This window comes from Ostrea edulis, chromosome 2, assembly GCF_947568905.1.
Source record: "Ostrea edulis chromosome 2, xbOstEdul1.1, whole genome shotgun sequence".
Taxonomy (NCBI): Eukaryota; Metazoa; Mollusca; class Bivalvia; order Ostreida; family Ostreidae; genus Ostrea; species Ostrea edulis.
The window spans coordinates 72,136,958-72,148,237 of NC_079165.1; positions in this window are offsets into that span (position 1 = coordinate 72,136,958).

Consider the following 11,280-nt stretch of genomic DNA (forward strand, 5'->3'; position numbering starts at 1 on the left):
TATGCATATGAATGTGTTTTGTGGGGAAAAAATGTTGCTTTGGTTTCGATACAAAAGATTTTATTGATTGTCTGGGTATGCAAGCAGAAAGTACATTTCCAATGAACCTGAAAAAGAAATAAAAACGTAATTGTGATTGTATTTTCACAGCATGGGCAATCTGATGGGAAAATATGAAATGAAGCAAAAATTGTTGAAATAGGAAAACTTTTTTTCATTTTACTTTTGTCGATTACTATTCTCAACCACCTCGTTTAATTACATTGTAACTTATCCATACTAGTCTTAAAAATATTCACAATTGTAGCATTGCATCTTGATGGATAATCTTTTTAAAATGTGTCAACTTGTCAATAAAACCGAATCAAATACAAACACATTCCAGGGATAATTAGGATGATTAGAAATGCTAATATTTTATCTAGCACCTATTTATTTCATCAATGAATGAGATATATAGTACTCTGTGACACAATAATAACTTAAGTAACCATCTAACAAATAAAATAGGCTGTAAAGAAGTAGTAAAAACGTGTACTTAATCATTCTTTTCAAGAACCATTCACCATGTCATGATCCCTGCATAGACCACCTTAAATAGTGACGTAACGATGAGTACCTAAAGCCCGCCATGTTAGGGTAGAGTTGCACATGTTGTGATGAACTCCCGATATTTTCCTGTCTGGTGTCCAACATTACTGCTAATCTACCTTGCAAGAATTAACCAATCGTGCAAATCACGATGTGTGTTGTCTCCCCCGCCACAGACATTAACATGCATGTTCAATTAATAGCGATTACCTGTACATTCCCATGTCATGTTTGTCTACGGATGATCACGTAATTCAATAATCATATGTTTTGTATGGTGGCCAAACATTGGCCATGATAAAAATTACTCGATATGTCGGTGGCAAAACCTTGTCAACCAGAATTTCTGCAAAGGTGCAACAATACAGACGGGAATATCCCAAGATAAGTCACTTATCTCAGACATGCTAGATGATATTGCAATTAACACACAAAGTGAGTAATAAATAATATAGATTGATGCACTTATAAGCGGCATGTCGTAATGAGATCCAGGATTAGGGACGGAATGTACTGACAGAGACAGTGATGGATGACCCAATGATGACCACCAATCTTTATCTATTTTTATCAATATTATTTTAACCGACTTAGAGTTTCGAAAATATCAAGCAATGCCAGATTATCAGTGTGCATAATTAGTTCCCCCCAGTTTGACGGATACATCACTCTACCTCAAAACTATATGTATAAAGTACACTAAATGTAACACATACTTTTACAGTCTAATTTGATTGCATTTTAGTATTCGGTATTTTGAAAACTGTTTATTTCTCATTTCAGCACTAAGTTGTTTTTTTTTAAATTCTAATACACAAAACTAGATAGAATTCTTATGGTTGGCTGCAGGTCAAATTGGGCCTTTAGAATAGAATGTGAATTTGTGATAATGCACTAATTATTGGCTTTTTGCTATTTGGATTGGATTTCACGCGAGGGAAATTAAGGATAATTCGATCCACGGCAGTGAGCGATTCCATGCCTCCCTGACCTGAGCAAACAGATTGAGTTTTTGAAGTTCGCCGACAAGTACCAAGGCTATGGTGAAACACGTAATACGTATTACAATCTATTAACATTCAGACTGACCATATATTGTATTGTCTAATAGAAAAAGACAATCCACAAGTTGATAGACATTGAATTCTATAATTCCATAGTACAGTCCCAGTGTGGGGGAAATCGTTTTCATTTGCAAGAATTTAGAATTGGAGGAACCATGAGTAGCTCAGTTTCACAAATTCATTCAATTCGATTATTTTATGATTTTATTAGTTGATTATTTTATGAACCTATTACACAATAATTACATAACTGACTGGCTAAAGCCTACATGTGGTCTATGGTATTTGTATGATTTGAATGAATGAAGTGGACGATTCCTGAAAGGGAGTAAAGCGCCCCAAGACAGAAGCTGGCAAATACATTTAATTAAGGCGCTAACATCCATTTTAAGGTTTTAAGAGTCGTAAAATTGGCCACGATAGCCGTTAATTACGAGAAAATCAGTCGTTAAAAGTTATTCGAGAAGCTCATTGGGTCATTAAAATCTGGAGACCGAAAAGATTTGACAGTGATAGAAATGAGGCCCACGGATGTGCGACTGGGAGGGGCTGCTGATCACACACCAGCGAAGGTCATTTAAAATGTATCGGTTTCATCGAGAAAGCAAAACTCTCAAACCATATTAAATGCATTATTTTGATGGTTTTCATTTTTCCTGTGTCTTTTTTAGACTTTTGCAAGATCTCGTGGTGCCGAATTGCCAACTGCGGTATAGAATGTAGTTCCCCATTGAATTGCGAATTGTGAACTGAGAACATTTAACTGTTGATCTCATGGTATATAAAACAAATACGTTAACTGTAAAGTACAATTTCTTCATTAGAAAAATCAATCATCAGCAAGATTTGAATATTGTGTCTTGTATCGTCCTGTGTAAATGAAAGGCCTTGTTCATATTTGGATAAATAATCATCCACACGAGCTATATACCGAATTTCATTTTATATGACTATTTGTGTGTGTACATGCGCATCATCTAGGGCCACACAAAAATAATTAACCAAGATTTTGTTTTTTGGCGAGGTCACAATGGCGACTTGACTTCTGACGACTTTTTAATTTTAAAAAAACCCCGATGAATGTTCAGAAACAAATATTTACTAATGAAATTAGAATTGGTAACGAGAAATGTTCTTCCACCATGTTTATACTTCATGTGCAGCCATCATACATCAGGGGGTCTTGTTTTATACCGATCTATCAAGATCAGATGACATGGACAAGTTCCTTAAATGTATACTGCCAGTATTACATCATGACGAATTAAGAAAACAGACGGTAAATTGTGAGAATTTGACGTAAACACAGCTTTAGGAGTTAGAATTCCTGGAAAGTTTTCTGTTTAGAATAGCAACAAACACCTGTGAATAAAGATGTTCTTACATTAGATAGCTTTTGTCGAAATGAAAGGGATTTGATTATTTTCTTGTCCTTTAATTAAAGTTGAGAACATGTGAAGACGATTTACCTACCTGCTCGTCTTTTATATTACGTAGCAACATCCAGCTTATCAATTTTATGAAGTATTGGTATCATCACAGGTTTAAGGTCAAGTGTGAAGGCCGTTTGGTGCATATTACTAAGTACCATGCAACTTCTAGATCCTTATAATCAATGTTGCGTTTATTGGCTGCAAAACGCCATTCTAGACTTTTAAATTTTATAAAGAGCTGCTCAGCGACACTTCCTACAAACATACTGTTTTTCGTGAAATGAAAACTACATTTATGGTTTTTATAAGTAAAATGAATGCAATTTACCGCCCGGAATGTAATTTATACCCATGATTCTCATTAAAGCCCAAAACGTGTGGGAAATAGGTACAGCATTTTATAGGAAGGGAATTTACAAATTTCTCATCTCTAAAATAGGATGATAATTGTATTTTTTCTTATGTGCAGACGTTAACAGTGGCGTAGCTTCCATTGAGGCAACCGAGGCAGCTGCCTCGGTAAAAAAAAAAAAAACTTTTACGTTGTTAAAATGTCGATAGCTTCTGGGGGGCTGCGCCCCCCATACCCCCTGCCTCGGTAATATTCGAACTCAAGCTACGCCAATGACGTATATTCATGAAACTAAAAGATTTGGCTGATGATCACATCATATTACACTGTTTATCTATAGAACACTTACATGTACCATTTTTTAAATATCATTTCTAATGACGATTGTGAGTTACATGTATTAGATTATAAGGAGAACTCATAAGTTGTACGAACTTGCCTCTGATCCTTTTGTATATATTAGGTACAATAAAATACGTTCAAATCAAATCTAAAGTAGGAATTTTATATTTGTACTTATTACAACCAAACTAAGCCAACAAATATGTACCAAACCATGCATCCATATTTTTTTTTTGTATCAAGTCTCCTTAAATTGCCTAAAGAAGAGGAGTGATGTCAAGGTCAGACTTGTGTTAGTCATACCCTGGCAGTTTACTTTTTTCAAATAAAAACCAATAAGTACAGCTATGGTGTAATTGTTTTCTTTTGTATCAACTATATCACTCATCAAAATTCATAACATGATATTATATTATGGTGTAAATTTTTAATTTCGATATTCTTTTGAATAAAGGTAACTCCATACTCTCCTTATTATCTGATAAAAGTATAGAAAGGGTATTTATTTCCATTTATTAGTGTTAAAACTAATAAATGATCAATTAATATGTATATATAGGTCATTGCACTAGATGCGAGACATACATAAACAGTATATCAACGTCAGAAATTTGCAATTTTCCTTATGCAAGGTGAAGATAACGAACAGTGATCAATCTCATAACTCCTACAAGCAATACAAAATAGATAGCTGGGCAAACACGGACCCCTGGACACACCAGAGGTGGGATCAGGTGCCTAGGAGGAGTAAGCCTCCCCTGTTGACCGGTCACACCCGCCGTGAGCCCCATATCCTGATCAGGTAAGCGGAGTTATCCGCAGTCAAAATCAGTGTGCCAAGAACGGCTTAACAATCGGTATGATACAGCATTATCAAAATTTCACAGATCTGGTTATAACGATATACATGTATTAGTATTCATAACAATTTCATGAAACTTTTTCTTTACAGAAATATACAAAATGTCTGTGAATGATAAAGGAAATTTATCGTATAATGGACTTGATAAAGAAATCAATGAAAACAGAGTTATAGTCCTTGGATTCAATATTTTGAAACACATAATTGATTATTAATATATAAATATGACTTTTTAAATATTTTTTGTTTAACAAGATTTTTTACGATAACTATCGGAAAAGACTCCAACAAAATTTATGTTCCTATCATGCATAAATCAAAATAAATCATCAATTTTCAAAATCTTATTACGTCACATGAGGGTGGAATTACTGTCGTCAAAATTCATAACATATTACGTGTTCCGGTACTTGCGTATTTGTATGGAGTATAATTACTGTATGCCAATGCTCACCAACAATCTATTAGATTTTATTTACAATATCCTGTTCTATATCCCAGTCGCCGACTGAATGCTCGTCCTGATCTCAGCCACTGTAGGAATATTTCTATACGAATCATCCCTCAGCGATGATAAATTTGTACTCAAGAATTTCAACAGCTTGCCTAAAATATAAAATTTAGTCCAATCATGTTTATTTCTGATTTCTCACACGGTATCACTAACTGAATCTCATTTTAAGTGTTTAATGTCTTCTAGTCTTTTTATATGTAAACTACACTGCGCATACTGCTCATGTATTTCAAAAATTACAAATTTAAATATTTGGCCATTTTGCTGATCTTTCCGATATCTAACCATTGCCCTATTTATTTCGTATTGTTAAAAATGTTGAACACCTTTCGGACTTGACAAATATGCAAATTTAGAATAGATCAAACACTTTCGCAGTATTTTATTCCACGGTGCTGGGAGCATACGACAGAACACACGAAGGACATATCGAAGCATACTAAGACAATCGGATCACCATTATTGTTTTCTTTACTTATCACGACTGCATATCGTTATGTCATTTATAGCTTACGAAACCATTGGACCATAGAATTTAAAATGTACATAATTTGTTGGATCAACGTGTAACTTTCAATATTAACAAGCACCTTGCATGCAAAACTAAAAGGGTCAGCCCGTTTGTATAGAAAACGAGATTGTCCTGACAATAAATCACATTAAACCTTGTAATTTTAAAATTCAAAAACATGTTGAAAACAGATTTAATGGGTCCTTGACGCAAAAAAGTGCAGTGCATTTAGTGAAGATGTCATTATGGGGGGAAAGCATTATTCCACTTAAATGATTTAAATGAACAAAATAGACTCCAATTTGATAGATAAAGTTGTCTATTCTTTTGGAGCTAAGAAACGAAATACGTTCAAAACTGAATTTTAATCAGACAAAATGATTTCATTTTGCCCCACACACATTTACGGGAGCAATTTGCGTGGGAAATAATTGTATGGTCAGTAAAAAAATGATTCGTTAAAATACGGGATCTCTTGGAGGGCTGTCTTCTTAAAGGAAGCGGACAACATGGCTGGTGCGTAATTCCAAATCCAGACCGAATTCTAATTAATTACGATTTTCACGCACGAGGAACTTTTTTCTAAAGGATTTCTCCTGTGATCACACTGGTCAGTAAATGAGAAAACTGGGAACAATGCGCGGACGTTGGTTATTACTGAAAATTCATCTATTCCCCCATCTAGTCTGCTCGTCTGTAATTAATTTATCCAAAATGCAGATAGGTTTTTACTCCAGTGCACATTCATCTTGAGAAATCGAGTGTCATAAGAACATAGCCCAGACTGCAGTTGCTGTGATAGGGACATGATTTTAAGTAGTTTTTTTCTTCATATTGATTGTCAACGAGTACATGATATGAGTAGTCATGTACAATTGCAGATTCACATTTCCCTAACATGATGAGTGTCTCGAGTGAACAGTATGCTTTCTCTTGGAGTAAAAACAATGGTGTATATGATTACAACCCAGAATATTGATGCGCCCATAAAAAAGAAACGAAGAATTCTTTGAAATGCATTGTACGTGTAGAAGTATATCTCAATGTCAATTTACCTCTGCAAACTAATATAACTATTTTTTCAGTTGTTCATAAATTTATAGAAGAAACTTGTAGATTCGTTTAATCATTGTACATTTTACCTGTTAATTATTACCTTGCATGACATATTGTAATATTTTAGGAGAGGGACTTGTAAGTTGTCAGAACTTGTTCCCAATCCTTTTGATTTCATCAATAAAACATGTTCAAAACAAAACAAGTATATCTCTATCCATGGCTCTATCTATGTTTACGTGTTCATGCTGACTTTGATAGAAGTTCTGTAATCTGAATAAATGGTTGTACAGTTTACTGGTGTACACAATAATTAGTTTCTTATCCGCCCTGTCGTTTAACATTCTTTATTACGGCAACTTATTCTTTTCGTGATATAAAAATAGTTCATGAAATGTTTTTCTTGTTTGCTAAACATAAAGAAACAACAGAAAAATATGTCATCTGTCGATTTGTCTTAATCCTTCAAGATTTGTTTTTCATGACAGTTTACATTACGGTGAAAATTAGGTCTCGTCTCATACAACTTTAATTCTTTCCCAAGACTAGCCTAATAATAAACAAAAATCGTGGTCTAGCTAGAACTTCAACGTCAGCCGACTGGATTAATAAACTACAGATATATGGGGAGCTAGGAGGAACTGTTTTATTTAACGAGGCAAAACGAAACGTTGCTTTGATTGTGGGGTGTTCGGAGGAAAAAAATGAAAGAAACCATTGAAGAGACTAAAGTGAAATTACAGTAATTTAATTTTCCTTTTAACTTATCTTTCTTATCATTTGCACATCTCACAAGTATGATTTTTTAAAAACTTATTTATTTACTAATTTATCTACACACCCCATCCAAGCATGTAATAAAAATGGCAGATGCTCAATTTGTTTCCAGGGTTAAATTGTAAAATGCATTATTCTCCTTTGACAGTTTGGCTTCACTCAATTTATCAGAGGACGTATTTCTTTGAGTGGAGGTGATAAAGTTATTTCGTTTTGTGAGCGCAATCACACGTAACTTGTAAGATCACATGCTGTTAAGATAATCAAAGATACCATATAAAAATAATTGGAACTATATTCTTGTTTGGGAGCCGGTTTTCTCTGGAGGAAAGTACCAGTGTCTCGTATGCAGATTATTTAAAATGGCCTTATCAATGGAGGAATATATTGATCAAAATCGGTCCAATAACTATCTGAAAAGTGATTAATAAGTTCCCTGCCCTCCGCAAGGTACATTTATACCTCTATGTCTAATAGAAACAACCAAGGGTAAACATGCTTTAATGCATTTCATTTGGTTTAACATTACACTTTTATGATCAGATGTGGTCTTCATAATGAGGTAAACTTTTGGAAAACGTCCTTCTAGACTTTCAACATCCAAATAACAAAAGAAATCGACAGTCTGTGTTGACGATCAGTTTATTCTGAAACAGTGGGTTGTACCTTAGAAGCATGAACACTTGATTTTGAATTATAGGAAAATAATTGGATTAGTGCATTACTTCTTACACGGTGAACAGGCGGTACAGTGTACCCCTCAATTTGTTGACAAAGGGATTATAATGTAACAAGTCAAAACACCTGACTAAAGAGATCGGAATCTCAACGAGAGAGAGAGAGGGGGGGGGGGGGGGAGAATGTTTGGGTCGGTCGTAAATGCAAAAAATGAGAAAAGTCTCCTCACACGACTGGGTACCCAATAAGCCCAATATCTTATTGTCAGCATTGTTTCTTCATCTACTGGTTTTGTTTTCATTATTTTGGGATATTCAAAAATGACCGAGGATGAAAGATTTTAGTTTATGCACAAAGTACCAAACTTAAACTTTATAAATTCATATGCAAATTTTACGTGTATATTCATTTTCACTTTATTATAATGATTTTCAAGTTTCGTCTAGATGAAATGATCCTACGCCTGTATGGAGTATTCAGCATATCGAACAAAGCGCTTTAAATACATCGAGCAATAGGCAACATTTATGGTCGTACCAGTTCTCTGCCCTTGATAAGTGGGTTTTTTTCGTAACCACTCGGCTCATCTCGATTGATTCCGTGTCGGTGTCATGTCAAGTTTGCCGAATAATTTGTAATGCTCTACTAATTGGAAAATGAACAAAAGAAAGGAGAAAAATACGTCATCGACAACTTTCTAATTACTATTGTGTCATACGAGACTGTTACATGGAAGAATGCCTGGGGATGTAATATGAAACCTGCACAAGTGAAAGGGCCAAACATAATATTATCTTCAAAAGCAAAACCATTATCTTTCAATTTGATTAAAATATCAGTAGACCTCTTTTACAAACCGTGTCGAGGACATAATACATTTATTCTTGCAGTGAAATGGTGCTAATATTTGTTACTTTTAATATTTTCGGTGTGAGTTAGACGTTTGCTTGATGGAGGGATATGAAGTTTTCATCATAATTGTTATGATTCTTGGACCAATAATAATCGGTCTTGTGCTTATTTACATTCAAAAATTAAGGTAAGCTGATATTCGAAGACTTGCTCTTTTCATGAAGCTAAATGAAATATAAGTATGAGACAAGTGTATGTTTGACATTTTACAGAAGTTGCAAAAAGTGGGTGTGCAGTCGATTCTGTGACTTTGAACAGACGGATGAAAAACAGATATACGTCCGCACAGACAGTTTCTCCAGCATAGGTAGTTCTGGAATTGAAGTGGTAGAGTCCCACATATGATCCATAGAGATTTAGCTGAGGAGGAGGAGGAGGAGGAGTGAGATTGCGTGTAATGGAGTTATAGTGTATAGCAGTGTTTGTGTTTTAAGACATAAACAAAGGAGGTGCTACTTTATTTAAATAAAACACAATTAGAATAAGTTTCATATAAGCGTCTGGCTTTTTTTTTAAACCAACATTTGCTTTCAATACTGGTGATTAATTCAAAGAAGAAAGACACCTGACACACGGACGTGGTTCTATCGGAGTCATTTTATTGTATATACTGTACATGTACAAACAAATGTAGTACTAACATTGTGAGCTGTGCGTGTTATCCCCCCCCCCCCCCCCCACACGATTCATTGCGAGAGGGTATATAGTAATGAGACTGTTCGTGTGTGTGTGTGTACATGTGTATTTGTGTAACACTGAGCTTGCAGATACTCTATATGCCATATTTTTTTGCTCTACTGATTTAATTCTTCGCTTGTAGTTCTGTCATCAAGAGAGGAAGAGCCCTATTGAATTTGGGGTCAAAAGGTCAAGGTCACTATGGGACTTTATAGAAATAGCTCGTATAATCATGTCCCGCCTTACGGAGGTATTGTTTGTCATTTTGATTATTTTACTGAATACAATGTACCCGTGTTGATCTGCTCGTTAAAATATATGCAATTCTAATTCATTTTTAGGAGTTTCTTTATTTCAAACATATCAACAGTATACAATGTACACATATTCATGAATATGTTACAATGAATGATAACAGTATATCATTTTGAGGGTGTTTTTGAATAGTGTATATCATTCTGATATGACATTTTCAAATTAATATTCTTAGCAGTACTGACTGGTTTTAGTCAGTTTTAACATAAAATAATATGTTATACCGCTGTAATAGAAATAGTTTGGAATTTCGCCTTTGGTTTTCTGCACGGGTACATATGTACAACAGCGGACTATAGAACCTAACACCAGTGGCAATACTTGATACTACTGCTATGTCCACTTTACATCATTAATTCCCCTTATCTATCACACATTTCTCAGTCTATTTTAACCTGAGATTTCACCTTTCAAGATTTTATGAGAACTTGTCTGAGGCGTGATATATTTTGACCACAGGCACCTGAAGTATGGATATTACTACCCCCTCCCCCCTTTTCATAATTTTTTTTGTGGCAATAATTTCTCTGAAATGTATGAATTCCCAGTCTTTCTCATCCCTCTTTCGATTCATGTAATCGTTTCACGCTTTTTGTAAGCTTTAGTGTATTTTATTATACCGGTAGAAGGCCAATCTCTGAAGCTTACAGAAAGCGTGAAACGATTACATGAATCGAAAGAGGGATGAGATAGTCTGGGAATTCATACATTTCAGAGAAATTATTGCCACCCAAAAAAAATTATGAAAGGGGGGGAGTAGTAATATCCATACTTCAGGTGCCTGTGATTTTGACAATACGCTTATTTGAGAATACTAGTTATCTTAAATCAGAGGGGGGAAACTCATAAGCTACATTTGAGGGGAAATTACGTTAGTTGCATAGATCCGCGATTAAAAGTTTAAAACTCACATTTCCTGAGAAATTTCAACTTTGAGAAAACTTCAGCGTTTGTGGTCTCGAAGCCAGACACGGACAATGAAAATACAATAAAAATCCAACCTTATATAAGACTTCCATTTTATTTCCGTATCATTATTTTTACAGTTTCAATGTTTTTTGCCTATGGTATCTGTACAAATCTTGATAAATATAATACATCTATTTTACCGACTGGAAATTCATTCAGAATGAAAGCGGAATGTAAATACATGTATAAGAAATATATTTCATTCTGAAAATACATTAGGGTTTAA